Here is a 17,573-nt window from a genome sequence, read left to right as displayed (position 1 = left end):
CCCAGGGCTCAGGGTGGAAGGACCCTCTCCCTGTTCAGTGTCTCTGCCAGCCTCTCAGGGCTAATTTGTGAACCCAGATGCTGTCGCTGCTCTGAGCCCCCATAAGGGCCGTATGGCTGAGGCAGCAGGGACACCACGGCCCCTCTCTGCTCTGCCCAGTCCTGTCCTCACATCTGAGCGTCATCACTCCCCGTTTCCTGTCCACCCTGGCCACAGCATCTTTATTTAACACTGGAAGCCTGAGAATCAAACACACGTCAACTGCACCTGTAAAAACCCTCCCCTGATTTAGTAACAGAGGGGAGCACAGGCCTAGCCTGGCTTGAGGGTTTAACATTAACCACACCTCGCCCATCCATAGAGCTCAAAGTGCTTTAGGCAGGAGGGAAACAGGTGGAGAAACTGAGGCATGGGAAGGTGGGAACATGAATGGCCTGAGGTCACCCAGGAGGGCAGAGCCAGGAACAGAAGCCAGGACTCCTGATTTCCAGGCCAGTGCTCTGTCCACTAGGCCACACTGCCTCTCTTTACCCCAGGGGCCAGCATGACAAAGGTATTTAGGCACCTAGTGCTGCAGCCAGGTGCCTAGTGGTATTCCCTAGAGCTCCTAGGTAGGCCAGGCACCTGACTCCTGTTGGCAGCCAATGGGAGTTAGGCATGTCACTCCCCTGGGCACTCTCTCAGTCGCACGAGGCGTCCATCTGCATCACTGGGCTCCTGAATCGGGCCCCAGGTACTGAAGGACCTGGAGCAGCTGAGAAAGGGCAACTCCTTTTCCATGCAGAGTGGGACCAGGCAGCCCACAAACTGCTTGCCCTCATGTGTGAGCCGTGCCCTGCACGGGCGCTGGGAGGTCACTGCCAGGACTGCAGCTGTGGCCGTGTGTTACCTGAGGAGCTCTCAGCCATCACCTCGGGGCCACACGCTGCTGACTGTGGGGAGGCAGTGCTGTGCAGTCCCCAGGCATTAGGGGAGCTGGGCTCTGTCCCCCTCTGCCGCTCCTTGCAGGGGCGCTTGGAGTAGCCAGTCCCCACCTGTCCAGCCCCTGTTGGTGATGGGCTCTGAGCTCTAGGGCTGACAATGCTACTTCAGAGCTGAGTCCACAGCCCAGGGCTCCAGTGACTTGGGGCTATTCACCCAAAGCTCCCACCTCCCACTAACCCTCCCCATCACATCCCTCCCCCCTCTAATGCTGGGAACAGGCTGAGCCTTGGGGAGCCTGGGCCCAGCTGACGCCAGACAAGTCCCAGTGAGAACCGAGAGGCCAATTTCTGTCCAGGCAGGTGACTAACTCTGGGACAAATCACCCGGGGGGGGGGGGGGGGGGGGGGGAAGGGGATTCAGCCAGGCTGGAGCCTTCCTGGGAGAGGCTTTGGTCCCACACGAGCTATTGACTCATTGCAGGAAGCGGGGGGGGGGGAGGGGAGTCTCTGGGCTGTCCAGGAGTCAGACTGGCTGAGCTAACATCCCTTCTGGCTCTGGAAGCCAACGCACAGGAGCTGTTTGTGTCACAGTGTGGGGAGAACCTGGCTGGGATGGGCCCGAAAACACAGGGCAAGTGTCAGAGACACAGGCTGGGAAATAGGCTGCAGGGGCTTCATTGATCTCAGAGTGTCCCACCCCCTGCTGGGCCTGGACCCTGGGCTGAGTCCTGCCTCCCTCCTCCAGCCCAACCCCCCGGGCAGTCAGGGCAGAATTAGACCCATCTCCCAGCCCTGCAGGGGATATTGATGGAGCCAAATATTGTGGGACTAGAGAGCGACCGGCTGCTGCTCAAAAGAGGGAAGGGAGAGGAGAGTCGGTGCCATGAGCAGTGACTCTGCACACACAGTCTGGCTGCACTTGCAGGATGAATCGTCAGCACCCTGAGGATCTGCAGAGTATCCTGTGTAGATGCCTCTTCGCTGGTTCTGCAGTGAGCTCTCCCCAGCCTGACCACAAGCTAGCAGCCCAGTGGGGTGGGTGTGAGTCGCAGGCTGTGATGTGGGATTGAAGAACCTCTCATACTGTGATATTTCTGGCCCAGCCGGTGTCTCTGTGGTTTGTTCTCTCTGTCTCTGCCATTCTCCAGGGGATCCTGGCTCTGAAGCCCAGGAGCCGTGATTCTCAGCAGTGACATAGCCGCCCTCACAGAGTGTGGGAAAGTGAGAGAGTCTCACCGGGCTCAGACTAAAAGCCCCTGGATGTCTCCTGTTGTGGTGGCATCTAGAAAGGATAAAACCACGAGGACTTTTGTGAACTTTAGGAAAGTAAACCCATCCCCCAGCCTGGCCTGTGCCCCACACCCCGAATACAAGTTACCTACCACTTATAACTGCTGTTCTTCGAGATGTGTTGCATGTCTCCATTCCACTCCAAGTGTATACGCACCCCCAGCACAGTTGCTGGAAAATTTTCCCTCAATGGCACCCAGCAGGGCAGCTCGAATGCTCTCTGCTGCCGCGCGCTCATAGTGCTGGTATAAAGCGCCCACTTTGTGTCCTACTGAACGAGTCTAATTTATTTGAGGCCATTGATTTTGGGGTTGCACAGGGAAGACCCTGTCTTTCTCTCTCCTGGGCAACGAATACCACCAGGTATCCTGGGGGGAGAAAAGGGCGTGTAAAGGAACTCATAACCCTGGGCAGGAACAAAGTACTTGAAGTCAGAGGAAGAGACACGGGGAGCTCCGTCAAAGTCTTAATTGGGTCCATAATGGTGTCATTGAGAGGTAGAGGAACTTTTGAAGGGCAGTGGCTCAAGTATTGACTAGGCTGTGAGAGGACACCTTCACTACCTCCTTCTGTATGCCTAGATTTAAGGCCACCCTCTTCTTATGACTTTCTCATAAATAAACTAGGGAAATACAACCTAGATGGAACTACTATAAGGTGGGTGCAAAATTGGTTGGAAAACCATCCCCATAGAGTAGTTATCTGTTGTTCACAGTCAAGCTGGAAGGGCATATCGAGTGGGGTCCTGCAGGGATCAGTTCTGGTTCTGGTTCTGTTCAATATCTTCATCACTGATTTAGATAATGGCATAGACAGTACATATATAAAGTTTGCGGACGATACCAAGCTGGGACGGGTTGCAAGTGCTTTGGAGGATAAGATTAAAATTCGAAATGATCTGGACAAACTGGAGAAATGGTCTGAAGTAAATAGGATAAAATTCAATAAGGACAAATGCAAAGTACTCCACTTAGGAAGGAACAATCAGTTGCACACATACAAAATGGGAAATGACTGCCTAGGAAGGAGTACTGTGGAAAGGGATCTGGGGGTCATAGTGGATCACAAGCTAAATATGAGTCAACAGTATAACACTTGCAAAAAAAGCAAATATCTTTCTGGGATGTATTAGCAGGAGTATTGTAAGCAAGACACAAGAAGTAATTCTTCTGCTCTACTCTGCGCTGAATAGGCCTCAACTGGAGTATTGTGTACAGTTCTGGGTGCCATATTTCAGGAAAGATGTCATCAAATTGGAGAAAGTCCACAGAAGAGCAACAAAAATTATTAAAGGTCTAGAAAACATGACCTATGAGGGAAGATTGAAAAAATTGGGTTTGTTTAGTGTGGAGAAGAGAAGACTGAGAGGGGACAGGATAACAGTTTTCAAGTACATAAAACGTTGTTACAAGGAGGAGGGAAAAATTGTTCTTCTTAACCTCTCAGGATAGGACAAGAAGCAATGGGCTTAAATTTCAGCAAGGGAGGTTTAGGTTGGATATTAGGAAAAATTTCCTGTCAGGGTGGTTAAGCACTGGAATAAATTGCCTAGGGAGTTTGTGGAATCTCCATCATTGGAGATTTTTAAGAGCAGGTTAGAGAAACACCTGTCAGGGATGGTCTAATACTTAGTCCTGCCATGACTGCAGGGGACTGGACTAGATGATCTCTCGAGGTCCCTTCCAGTTCTATGATTCTTTAACAACTCCTGGGGCATGTTATAGTCATCTGGGGGAAGCGACATCCCCCCTCTCCTGAGGCTGCCTCATCGGGGAAGAGGAAGAGGAGGCCAGCACTGGCTGTGGATGTTCTTGCTTCCTTTCTGCACTAGCAGAATCCCCTTTAGCCAGCTCCAGTAGTTTGGTACCAGGCTCAGTACCGGAGTCCAGACCAGGTGCCGCCTTCTTTCCGAGGTAACCAAATAGGAGCACCTGGAAACTGGGGGAAAACCCATGAGTTCCAAAAGGGCCACTAGACTGGTGTAGGTCCCCAGTGACCTCCTGGTCACTCAATGTTACTCCTGTGCCCTGGTCCATGGAAGGAAGGAAATGCCAGGAGCAGCAGCGAAAGCAGCTCCTCGGATGGGAGGAATAGGACCCGATCTCCAACTTGGAAGAGGATGCATCTCTGTCCAGTGACCACCGGGGTGTCATTCCCACCAGTGCTAGAGACCGCTGCAGTGGTGGAAAGGTTCGCACAGTGGCAAGCATAGCTGGTTCCCCTTTTGACAGCACCAAAGGGCGTGGTACTGAATATTGAAATGACCCAACGGGTTCACTCCTGTCCACCAGCACCAATAATGCCGACTCCTGAACTGCTGACAATACCGGTACTGACAGCAAGAGAAGGTCCCTAGCAGTAGCAAATGCCTTCAGTGTGGTTGGTCCTGAGATAATATAGGTACTGCACGGGGCTGCAGATATAGAAGGCTCTTCTGGTGCCAGAGTTGATGGTGGTTGTCTAGATGCCGGAGGGAAAGGTGCTGACTTCTGCAGCACCGAGGCACAGGAGTGCTTTGGCTCAGAACACACTCTACTTTGAACCCCATACCTGGCTGTCTTCAATGCCAGGGATCACCCCCTTTCGGCTGGCTGTTTCTTATGCCTGTTCCTAGGCACTGGGGATGGTGATCAGTGACAGGACTCCGGTACAGTAGCAGCACTTCTTACGGACACCGAGGCACTTGGTGCCGAGTCTGACCAGCCTGACTGAGATGCGGTCTCAGTGCCTCCTCCATGAGCAGGAACTTGAGCCTGGCCTCCCAGTCCTTTGTGTGAGGCTTAAAGTCTTTGCAGATCTGCCAATGGTCCCCAACATGAGCTTCTCCCAGGCACCTCAAGCAGCTGGAGTGCAGGTTGCTCAGGGGCACAGCCTTGTTGCAGGAGGTGCAGGGCTTAAAGCTAAATCACGTAACTAATTTACTAAACGTCACTAAAATTAATTCACACTCACTAAAACGAACTATGACTCACTATGTACAATAACAAGAAAGTCCACTGAGAGAACTGGCAGATGCAAGGAGAGCGGTTCCAGCAACCGTCTCAGGCAGTAAGAAGGAGCTGAGGGGTGTGGGGTCAGCTGGGCGCTTTATACTGGTGCTAGCAGCACGCAGCAGTAGACAGTGCTCGAGCTGCCCTGATAGGTCCCACTGAGGGGAAAATTTAAGGTGACCGTGCATGGGATTCACACATCTCTAGAGTGGAATGCGTATGGGCATCACTCGAAGAAGAATCCCCCTTTCCCGGCAGCCCTAGCCGTGTTAATGCATAAATATTGTGTCAGTTCTGGCTGCTCCTCTGTTTCCTCGCTGGGTGACTCTTCAGGCCTTCCCCTCTCAGACCAGCCCTGGGCTACAGCCCCCCGTGGACTGACCGTGCTGACCCCCAGCAGGTCTGAAATTGGTACCTGCAGCTCCACCTACTGGAGCAGTGACCAGCCATGATGGCAATGACTCAAAAAGCTTCTTACAAAGTCTTGTTTGATCTCAACAACAGGAGCCAGGCACAGCCAGAGAACAGGGTTTAACACAGTAACAGGACGCTTTGCAGGTCTATCTCATCCCTTGACTTAGGCAGCCTGTCCTACCCCAGGCCCTCACTTCTGGGGCTGGGGCCATCTGCTCCCCACAGTCTCTGCCTCCCCTCCCTGTCCTTCCCGGTGTCTGTCCGTGCAGCGCAAGGGCTCTGTTCCCTCCTGGGTCCTGAGCCTGGTTCACAGCAGGGGGCCAAAGGGGATGTCACAGTGGATGGCTCTGCAGTGTCTCTGATCCCTCGCAGTGTTTGTGAGGAGGTGGGGGCAAGGGGGCAGCCAACCCCAGCTTGAATTAACCCCTTACCCCCTTGTGTTCATGCAGTGACCCTGCAGAACAGACGAACAGATCAGACAAAACTCAGAGGTTATTACAGGGCAGCTCCAAACCCGTCACACCCAGTGATTGTCATTTATTCCCCTAACTCCTGGCACCAGGTGGAAATGACTGGTTTGGGTGCTGGCTACACCAGGAGAACAGTGTTCTCACACCATAACACCTCCCCGGGGTTCACCTCAACCAGCTACAGGGAGTTAAAATGCCCATGGCACAGGTGCCCTTGTCTTCACTTGGATCTGACGCTGACAGTACTGTCTGGGCCCAGACGGCTCATCGCACACATACCTTTTACCTAGCGTGGACCCAGCATTTGTGGATGGCGCTGCCCAGGACTCCCTGCCCCCCATTTGCTGCTAGGTCCCATCACGACCTGCACTAAACCAACAGCCAGGCCCTAGGGTTTAAATGCAGCACACCCAGCAGTAAAGCCAGACACAGTGCACAGGGGAATTGGGGTCACACTTTACACTCCACACCACAGCCACAGACTAGAAACTTACTTTTTATTTGCTTTAAACCAAAACTGAGATTCTCCCACAACCCCAGGACTCCAGGAGCTGGGGCTTTAAAAGAAGCAGCAAATACCATGTGTCATGGATCCACAGGTCTGGTGCTCTGGAACAGTCCCTAGGAGGTCCCTTTCAGTGTGTCAGCCCATGTAGGGTCACACTGTCCGTAGGGTAAGCCACTTGGCTTCACGGTCTCCTGGGACCGAATCTCAGAGCTTTCAACTCCCTGGCTTCATGCGGTGAGCTCCCCTCAGTGAGTCCGTCTGAGCTGGACACCTGGGGGAGACTTGCATATCCAAAGGGAGCAGTGCACCCCCAACTCCCTGACTCCGGAGTGACTCTCAGCCAGCATTGTAGCAGCAGGAGGTTTATTAGGTGTTTAGAACACAGAGAATCAAAAGTTCCAGCATAATCCACCTGGGTCAGTCCAGAGACATCAGACCCTTCTTTAGTCCCAGTCCAGGAGATTCTCTCTGCCTTCAACAGCCCAAATTTAACAACCCCACCTGGCCCCTCCCCCATCCTTTGTCCTCCAGCTGGTCACACCCAGCTGGCTTCCCAAGGTGGGTGGGGCCATCCATGGTCATTTGTTGCTAGGTGCCGAATATACAGGCAATTGGAGTGGCCATTGTCTCCTGAGAGTCTCCAGGCGCGGGCAGCTGGGCATTGGTCACACCTGTGTCTCTGGGCCTCTGCAAAGAGCAAACACCCTCCCTCCCCTCACCTAGTTACCCATGTACACATGGGGGAAACTGAGGCACACACCATCTTTATCCAAAATATTATGAAAAATTCTCACTCTGTGACACCATGAGACTTGACAACGCTGCAGCTGGAAGCCTGTTCTCCTCCTGCACCCCAGTCCCCTTGCTACAATTTCCAACAGCGTCTGAACCTCCCCACGTCCTTTTTCCATGAGAAGCTTCTGCAGCATCATCTATCGTCCCTGCTGCCCCATGAGCCCAGCCAGCCTTGCTAGAGCCCAGGGGAGGGCTCTGGTGGTTGGGGGACAGGTTCAGCCCTCGGGGTGCTTCTCAGTGTGAGGCTTTCACAACCCAGTCTGATACACCGAGTGACCGATCCTGTCACCCACTCGCACGGCCTGAGGCTGGCAGGAGCAGTGTGTGTGTGTGTCTGCGATGGGAGTGAGTCAGTGCTACTGCGAGACCCTTCCCTTCCCCCCTGCATCTCCCAATCAGTGTGTATTGAATTTTCTACATTTAACAGTCGCGTTAACGCAATTCCCTCCAATCAGCACATTCTGATGTAACTGGGCGTCGGGGCAAAGCATTATCATGAATTGCTGCGGTTTTCCTTTGAGTTCAGGGGGAGGAAACATCTGATGTGTCGCCATTTCCCCGCGTTCCCTGTGGGGTGAGGTTCTTTCCCAGGTGTTGGTGTTTGGGTCTGATTCCGCCATCGTATTTCGTGGCCCTGGTATCCCTGGAACAAAAGTCATTTCCAGAGACCCCTCAAGAGTCAAGTTCTGAGCGTTTTTCTCTGTGTGATTCCCTTTGCCCCATGGGAGGGGTTCAGACCTCAGGATTTTGATGTTTCTTTCCCCCTTCTCTTTGGGGGTTGTTTGCAGTTGTGGATGCTCCTGCTCTGTTTTATTCCCCATCCTCAACTTGGGAAGCAGGTCAGTGGGTAGATGCTTTTGGATTTATTGTATCCCACATGAGCTGTTTTCTTTCACTTCCTTGTCTCTAGGGCCGAGTGCTGGCCAGGTGCTGAGGTTGTTTCTTCAGTTGCATGTGGCTCTATGATTTTTCCTGCCCCTTCCTGTCCCTGAGGGCAGGGGGTTGTGCAGAGGCTGTGGGATCTCCCTGAATAACAGACCCACTAACTCCTAATTTCTGTGGAAATCCCAGTCGCTGGAGGGGGGGGGGCAGATGCTGAGGGGTTTCCCCTGGTCCCTCCCCACAGCATGACCAGGGCTGAGGAATGGGAACAATCTCTCAGAACCTTCCACAGGAATCTCCAGGAAAAGGGCCATTGCACTGACACTGTAGAATGAGAGACTCCCCCCTTCTAGATACAGATACACACCAATCACTGTCGGTGTCACACCCCAGTTCCAGATCACAGTGTTGGCCTCACTGGGGTGATACTGCTCCCCCAGATCTCCCCAGAGCCCAGCTCCCCCCTCAGGAGGTCTCTCCAGTCTCTCCTATCTCACTCTGCCCCTCACAGTCTCACTCAGCACCCCCAGCTCCCAGTACGGGCTGTCCCCCACCTCCACCTCCCAGTACCCCCTCAAACCCGGCTTTAAAGGTATGTCTTCACTAGCAATGTTAAAGTTCTGCCGCAGCAGCTCTTTAACATGGCTGTGTAGTTGTGGCACCAGCGCTAGGAGATAGCTCTCCCAGAGCTGTACAAAACCCAACCCCAGGAGGGGCGTAGCTCCCAGAGCTGGTGCACTGTCTACACTGACAATTTACGGCACTGAAACTTGCAGTGCTCGGGGGGGTGTTTTTTCACACCCTGAGTGAGAAAGTTGCAGCGCTGTAAAGTGGCAGTGTAGACAAGGCCTAAAGCATAATGATTCCTGGACACAAACCCCCTTCCCCAGGGCTATCAGGGATCCAGATAGGCCAGCCAGCCATGGAGATTGGGGGTCATGTTGGACTCTTCTGCCATCCCCAGAGACGGTGATTTCAGGGTGTTGCCAAACTTGCTCCAGGATGATGCAGACTGGGGAGAGAAACCAAAATATCCCCATTAGCCATGGGTCATCCAGGGACCCTATGATCCCACAGGAGAGATTCCAGCCAGCACAGCCGGAGTGAATGACAGAGTGTTAAGGATTGGGGTGACTAGTGGGACTGGCACCACTAGCCTGGATCCGTCCGGGAGCTCCAGGGCTGTGGCTGGGCCTGGTCTATGAGCTGGTGGGGAGGTGGGAGGAGCTGGAATGGGGGTTGGGCTCCTTGCTTCCTCTCACTCCCCCCTGCACAGGATCTGTCCCTGAGAGGCGTTAGGGCTCTGGGGGTCCATGGATTGTGTCCAGAGGTGAAGACTCTACAGGCTGCAGAGGGAGGGCTGAGTGGGGCTGTTGGGGGAGCTGATGGGGTAGCGATGGATCATCACTGAAGGGCCAATGGAGATGTGGGGAGGCGTCAGGACTAGCTGAGGGGGGGATTGCGTGGGACCTGCCCGGGGGTGAGACTTACAGCTCAGGGCAGCGTGTTCAGGACCATTCACGGCATCTAGTCCCATGGATCTACAGCCAGCGCACACCCTGCCCCGCCTGCCCCATGGGGACCCCACACCTCTGCCAGCTCAGCTAGGTAACACCGATACCACTAACCCCAGCACAGTGTCTGCTCAGCCCCTCGCAGCCCCACTCACCCATGCAGCTCCGAGCCCTCCTGAACTCTGCAAGGGAAGAGAAACAAACATGATCAGGGGCACGGCAAACATGGGGAACTCGCTCCCACAGGAGATGCTGTTCTGGGAGAAGGGTCATTGGCAAATAGAAAGGACCAAGTGATGTGAAATGCGACATGAAAACACGTCCTCTTACCTAGCTCTCTGACTGCCCTGTTTGAAATGGAAAGAGACAGAGTTATTCCCTGTCATTTAGGCAGAGGACTCAGTTCTGGGGGCTGCTCTGTGACTATGTGATAGCTTTACACATAGTTCATGGGCCCTCGCTGCCGAAGGAGAAATGTCCCGGCTGTTTGAAGTGAGAGACAGGTAGGGTGACCAGACAGAAAATGTGAAAAAATCAGGACAGCGGTGGGAGGTAATAGGAGCCAAATAAGAAAAAGACCCAAAAATCGGGACTGTCCCTATAAAATCAGGACATCTGGTCACCCTAGAGACAGGCCCTTTCATCCAGAGACCAGAGATCTCTGCTAATAGTAATGACCGGCTCTCAGGGATGTCTTTATATTGTCTTAGTATCAGGGACTGGAGCAAATGTTGCTCTCAGAGACATTGCTGTAAATCCACAATAACTCCATGTGCGTCACTGGAGTGACTCTGGTGTCATCCAGAGCAGAATTCAGGCCTGTAAGAAGCTGCTGTTTGGCTGTGGTGGCCCCCAGCAGATTGGGAATTTTAAATGGACACTGGTAGGATAAAAATCCTGGGTGGGATTTGCAAAGCATCTGGCCTTGGTGGAAGACTTGAGTCTGTATCCAGATATAGCTCCGACATTCTCAACCCTTCCCTTTAAGGGGAATTCCCTTTTTGTGTTGCTAATAACCCTTTGGAGCATCAAAGCAGCTACCCACTGCAGCAGTCACCTATAGAAAGCAGCTGGCCTCTCCTACTATATCAAAACAATGTGATTGGCATTGGATTGTCAAAGGCAAGGTGACACCTGTCTGTCTATCCAGACATGAGAGCAAGTACCCTGTGACTGCTGCAGAGAGCTCACAGTGCTGCCATGGGGCTGGGGTAGCTCTAACGTGACTCTGAGTCAGTGTGGGCAGCAGTGAGCAAAGTAAGTGGGGCTGCTCCAAACTCTGGGTACAACTGCGCTGCACTGGGAATGAGCTTCCCGCTTTGGGCAGCAAATACCTGCTAGCTGTGCTCAACCCAGTGCGCTAAAAGCAGCCGGGAAGCTGGGAGTAGCAGCTGCAGTGGGTTGGGCTTGCTGCCTAAGTACAAACCCACTTGGACGCCCGGTACGTGGTCAGACAGTTATCCTCAGCCACTGCCCGTGCTACCCCACTGTGACATGCTGTACCTCAGAGTAGCATCCTGGAAACCCTCTATTCACCATTGTCATATATTTATGCTATGTTTTGTACAAAATATGCCTTGGTAGGTGTCATTTTAAAACTCTTGATCTGTTGAACATTAATATCTTGTTGGATTGTGTATGCCTTGACTATATGTGAGGTTCTGAAGTATTGCTGACTATGGGCATGTCTTCACTAACAATGTTAAAGCTCTGCCGCGGCTCTCCCAACATTGTAATAAAACCACCCCCACGAGGGGAGTAGCTACTGGCGCTGGAAGTGCTGGTGCACTATCTTATACTGCCACTTTACAGCACTGAAACTTGCAGTGCTCGAGGGGGGGTATTTTTTCACACCCCTGAGCGACAACGTTGCAGCGCTTTAGAGTGGCAGTGTAGACAAGGCCTTAGTTACTGAAATATGTTGTGAGGTTGGGAACACCCACAACCAGCCTTTCAGGTACAAGAAAGGACCAGCCAGAGAGCGTTAATGGTTCATCAGCACTCATGGAGGAAAGAATCCACTATCCCAGAGTCTGTAGGCAATGGAGACTGCTTGACCAATGGTGGCAGCCTGATCCGCTCCTCACAGCAAAGATCTTTCCATCAAACTGGAAGAAAGTATAAAGGAGAGGAAGTGACATCATCACTTGGCCTCTCTCCACTCCTAATTCAACACCTGGAAGAACATCTGCAGGACAAAGACTTTGAACTGGGGAAGGGCGGGCCCAGGCAGGAAGGCAGTCCCAGCCTGTGTATTGAGGAACTGTAACCTGCTTGGACCATCTGTCAGGCTGAGACACTGCCTGATTCAAATCCTCTTTAGTCTGTAGAACTCAGACTGAAAATTTATTTTTATTTTTTAAGTAACCAACTTTGATCTCTACACCTGGTACTTGTAATCACTTAAAATCTACCTTTCTGGAGTTAATAAATCTGTTTTATATTTTACCTAAAACAGTGTGTTTTGGTTGAAGTGCTTGGGAAATCTCAGCTCAGACTACAAAGGCTGGTTTGTGTCTATGGAGTGGGTAATGAACTTACACTGGCCAGGCTTCTGACCAGTGCAGGATGGTGCAGTTCTGGGGTGCAAGACTGGGGAGCTGGGGGGAGCTGGCTGGAGCCTGCCTATTGTTGGTTCATGAGTGGCTGGGAGATCAGTCATGTAACTCAGTTGGGTGCGTCCCTGCCTGTGGATGGCTGTGTAAGTGCAGAGCCTGTCAGAGGTTCGTAGCTTGAAATCAGCATCACAGTGTGAGAGGCAGCCCAGGTTGCTGCATTTGTGGGGGGTCAGTGGTCCCACAGTCCAGGTTACACCCTGGAGACCATGTCACACCCACCCACACTGCTATTGTTAGTGCATTAGCTCAAGCAGAGGGAGCATGTGTCTAGCTACCCAAGCTGGGAAGCTCGCTCCCACCTGCAGTGTAGACATACCCAAAGAGCCAAGGATCTCAGAACTGACAGAACGTGTGAGACAAAACTGTTGGTAATGAACGGCAGATGAGGTCCCTCATCAACCCCTAAACAGAGCCCACAATTTGCCTCTGGGGGCAGCACCCACAGCTGATGTCACTGCAGGGAATGAGGAGAGGGAGCATCACACCAGAATATGTATCATGTAAAGAGGGGCCTGCACTGCTGCAGCCTGTCACCTGGCCTCAGACCTCCTATTTCTGTGCCAAGCAATCCCTTTGTGGTGCTGATCTGCACAAGTTTGTAACTTCAGTAGTTAGTGCTTGGCAGGAGCTTAGCTGGGGAATGGCTCCACGGGGCTGTGTGGCACTGGAGTTACTGTCCACACCAAGAGTCATGAGTTCAGATCCTGTCTCGACTCCTAGTGGAACAATGTGGGTGGTGGGGCCCATCAGAGTGCACCTCACAAAGCCCATACAGAGCATAGCAGGGTTTGGAGGCTCTTTTCATTCAAGTTCCAGGCCTAGACAAGGTGGAGACGAAACACGACAGGACTGAGGGCTCGGATAGCAGGGAGGCTCTGGGGGACTGAGGGATGCCCACAGAGCTGGGGCTGGGGGAGGAAGCCCAGGACTGGGATGTAGGGGACTGCAGGCAGTGGTGGTGTTTGTCCCATGGGGACCCCCTGCATAGCTCAGTTCTGGGGCCCCTACCAGTGACCTGGCATGTATAGTGTGTGCGAGGTCATGCTGTGCGAAGGACACAATTCAGAGCCCAGGGCAGCACTGAGCAAGACAGAGCAGCTGACATCCGGCCGGTGAGATTGCAGGTGCCTAATGCCTCCATTAGCTGCATGTTGGGATTGAGGGGCTCTGACAGAGCTGTGGGCCTAGGGAGTCATGGGCGGGGATAGCAGGGGGCTGCAGGTGGGGATTGAGAGTCACAAGCAGACTTGTGTGTGTGAGAGCCCAAGGCTGGGATTTTGGGAGGCTGCAGGGAGGCACAAAGCGATCCAGCCGAGCTGGATGCAGGCAGCCCAGCATTGGGGAACAGGGATTGTGCAAGTCTGAACTGAGAGGTCTCCCCAGAGCTGCATGGAGGAAGTTTGCATAGCACCTAACTAAGGGCCAGTCTACACTAGAAGCGCTACCTCGGTGCTGCTGCACCACTGTGGTGTGTCTGGAGAAGATGATTTATGCCGATGGGAGAGAGCTCCCCCGTCAGCGTAGCTAATTCAGCTCCCTTGTCTCTGTTGGTGGAAGAGCATCTGCCCCTGACATAGCGCTGTCCACACCTGTGCTTAGGTCAGTGCTTTTTGACACTCCTGAGCATTGTCAGTTATATCACCCTGAGCCCTGATGTAGACCTGCCCTGTGTCCCGCCATTCCCTGCGCACTAGAGTCACTTTCGGTCATTAAACATGATACGGAAACCTGAGCTGTAAACTCTGCAGGTTTTGTTTATTTCCCAGGAATGGGGAGATGATCATGAAGGTGATTGAAATCCATACAGCACATGTGGTGACTTTCCTATCCCATGACTGTGAAAGCCCAGACACATGTTTACTAGGGATTAGCCAAGTACCTGATTGCAAGAAATGGTCACTCACCCTGTGAAGGAACTGTGGTCCTTCGAGATGTGTCCCTACGGGTGCTCCGCTATCCACCCTCCGTCCCCTCTGCTTTAGTGTTCTCTGCTGGGAGCTTCACAGCAGAGAAGGAACTGAGGGTGGTTTTCCCACCCAGCGCAATAGAACAAGGGCAGGGGGTATGAGGAGACTAGCACACATGCATGGGCTGAACAGACACTGCTAGGAGAAATCTCCAATCAAAGGCACAGGGGGCACTAGCTCTCTGTAGTGGGGTAGTCTCCCATTCCTGCCCAGAAGGGCTTAAAACAGCTCTGGCTGGGGCAAAAGAAAAGCTACTAGGCTGATTGGGGAAGTAGCTGCAGCTGGGCCACGCTGGCCTGCATAAAAAGGCTGTGAGCCAGAGGCCAGACAGTCTTTCTCTGTCTCTCTTCAGAGAGAGAAGGGCCTGGCTTCTGGGAAGCTCAGGCGCTTAGCGTGGGGGCAGGGCTGGGGAAAGGCCAGAGGGGCCTGGGAGCTCCAGACTGGCAACTTCCTAGGCTGCAGGGCCTTGTCCAAGGCCCCAGAGAGGCACTGGGTTCCAGAGAGGGGCAGCAAGTCCAGACCCAACCCTGACTATGATGAGTGGCTTATACTGCAGTCTGCCCCAGGGAGTGGGGGCTAATTGGTGACTGGCAGTAGCCTATGACTGAGGCAAGGTGGGGATGGGGGGGGGTTCCCTGGGGAGGGGAGACCCTGAGACTGAGGGGTGTACTGCCAGAAGGCAGCACCCCTGACAACAGGGCACGGGGTCTGGGAGGGACATGGGGGCGAAGCAGTGGCAAGGTGGATCACCAGCCTGCAGGGGCGCTCCAGGATGCTGGAAGAGCTAATTCCGGGAGATGACCAGCAGGAGGCGCCGCAGGGGTGAGTCCACACTGTTACACTCACCTAGAGTGGAGCTCCTGCAGGGACATTAACCGAACCAACCCTTCTTCTGAGATGCTGAAATGGAAAAGAGTTAGACATAGTGACATACTGTGTGATGCTGTGTGCCCCATAATGACTGGGGCTAGTTACAGACACATCCACAGCCACAGTCCCAGCCTCAGTGCACTAGCCAGCAGCTTTGACAGGAGCAGGGCTGGAGGTTAGTGATACGTATCGACACGCAGCAGACCTGGGATTTGCAAAGCATCTCACCTTGATGAAAGACATAGATCTGGATCCCGATACAGCTCTGACATTCTCAACCCTTCTGTCTCCAGGGAATTCCTTTCCTGTGTTACTGACAGCCCTTTGGAGCATCAAGGCTAAACGCTTCAGGGATAAGCAGGGGATGGACATGCAGATGACTGGGGCTCACATCTGGGATCTGGCATTAGCAATAAAGCATGGAAACATGATCCACGTTCTGGGAAATGGCCCAGAAGACCATGCACAGCGGCAGACATCTATAGAAAGGGGCTGGCTTAGTGCTGCCTCCCCTGTGTTAGCTGCTCCTGCTGCCTGACTCTGATCTCCCGGTAACATGACCTGCTGTCTTCTCCTGACTCTCTGGCTGCCCTTCTGCACTGTCTCGATCTCTGATCTTCTGGTAGCTTGCCCTGGCCTGGCTCCTGGCTTCTGAGCCCTGTTCTGACCACTAGGCCTGACTGCCCACGTCCTGGTTCTGACAGTCTGCATGGACAACGTAGGCTACTGTGTTCCCCCAGACTAAGCAGCAGTTGCATTCCTGCAACTGTGCCATGATTTTTCTCTAGTGGAACATTTGGGGAACTGTCAGGCCCAATGGTTAAGATCCTATTCCTTTTGGTGGCCGCAGATGACCCCATAATACAATCATTCATTGCCTCCTGTGATGTTTGTGCCTATACCAAGATGACACACACCTATGATCTTCTCCATCCCTTGGTCATCCTGTCTCAACTCTGGGTGACTATCACTGTAGACTATTGTAGAAATTCATAGCAATACTGATAGTAGTGGACACTACCAAAATGACTGTTTTTGTTCCCAGCACAGGCATATCCTATGCTGCAGGGATCGCCCAACCATGTATAAACCATGCAGTCTGTCTCCATGGCTTTCCAGACCGCATCACTTCTGATCAGGGGCCTCAGTTCATGGCCCGGTTCTTTGCCTGATGGGGGGCCCACACGTCTCTTTTCTCAATTTACCCTCCCAAGTCCAGTGTGCAAAACCAAAAAACCAACCAGATCCTCGAACAGTAGCTGCGATGTTACGTCAGCCACCACGAGGGTGACTGGTCCTCGCTTCTCCCTTCTGCAGAGTTTCCATATAACAACATAGACCATACATCTGTGGATCAAAGACCGTTTTCCACTAACTAAAGGTACCACTCCTGATTCCACCTGCAATTACCTATGTCCTCTCCCATCCCATCAACCTCAGACCTAGTACAGCGGATTCCTCATGACAGCAAGGCCCCACCTACTCAGTGGAGGGAAAAGTATGGCTCTCCATGAAGCATCTCTGAACAGACAAACCCTTTCACAAGCTGGACTTTCAGTTTATGGGCCCCTTTAGGATACAGCAACAGGTTAACTCAGGCACTTCTGCACATTGACTACCCCATTCTCTGGAGTTTCACCTGGTATTTCATGTCTCACTTTTGAAACCCTACATGGGAAACCCTTTTGGCTGGCTGTGCTACCTTATCTGGGAGGGATCCGGCCCTGAGAACACCTGAGAGATGGTGGAAAATATACCCACCCCTACACTAGTATAAGCATTCCATAAGAATCACCCCAAAAAGACTGGTCCAAGGGACTGATGCCAGGGAGATGTCTTGAAGCCTGGCCCACAGGACTCTTATCAGCCAGTAAGTTCCAACCCACCACCCACTGACCTGCTGACAGTTACCAGACCTACAACCTCAACTGTAACAGAGGACTCCATTTCGGGTATCTGATTGGTGAACACTGGGTCCTGATTGGTTCTCTGCTTCTATTTAAATGAAGCACAGGACCAGGAATTTTTCCATGCATCTGGGGTATTTCCTGCTCAGGACTGGTTCCCTTCTCCCACCTGCTCCTTCTCCCTGACTCTGATCTCCCAGGAACCTGACCCTGCTGCATGTTCACACCTGACTCCTGCTCCTGCTCTGACCAAAAGACTGACCACGCATGATACTCGAGCAGAGCTAGCATGAGTCAGCTACGCGAGCTGGGACGCTCATTTGAGCCAAGGGTCTCAGAACTGACAGGATGTGTCAGACAAAATTGTTGTTAATGAACAACAGACAAGCCTTTAAACAAATTGCCCCTGGGGGCAGCACTCCCAG

General features: G+C 52.9%; 2 pseudogenes; both read right to left on the bottom strand.

The window, feature by feature from the left end:
* Positions 1 to 8,213: 8,213 nt before the first annotated feature.
* On the bottom strand, positions 8,214 to 9,018 carry LOC128826350 (zinc finger protein RFP-like; annotated as a pseudogene).
* Positions 9,019 to 9,167: 149 nt separating this feature from the next.
* LOC128826346 (butyrophilin subfamily 3 member A2-like) overlaps positions 9,168 to 17,573 on the bottom strand; it is a 33,904-nt pseudogene continuing 25,498 nt past the window's right edge.

Source organism: Malaclemys terrapin, chromosome 20 (genome assembly GCF_027887155.1).
Source record: "Malaclemys terrapin pileata isolate rMalTer1 chromosome 20, rMalTer1.hap1, whole genome shotgun sequence".
In the NCBI taxonomy this organism is placed as follows: domain Eukaryota; kingdom Metazoa; phylum Chordata; order Testudines; family Emydidae; genus Malaclemys; species Malaclemys terrapin.
The sequence above is the reverse complement of the archived record's forward strand: the minus strand, read 5'-3'. Positions and strand labels throughout refer to the sequence as shown.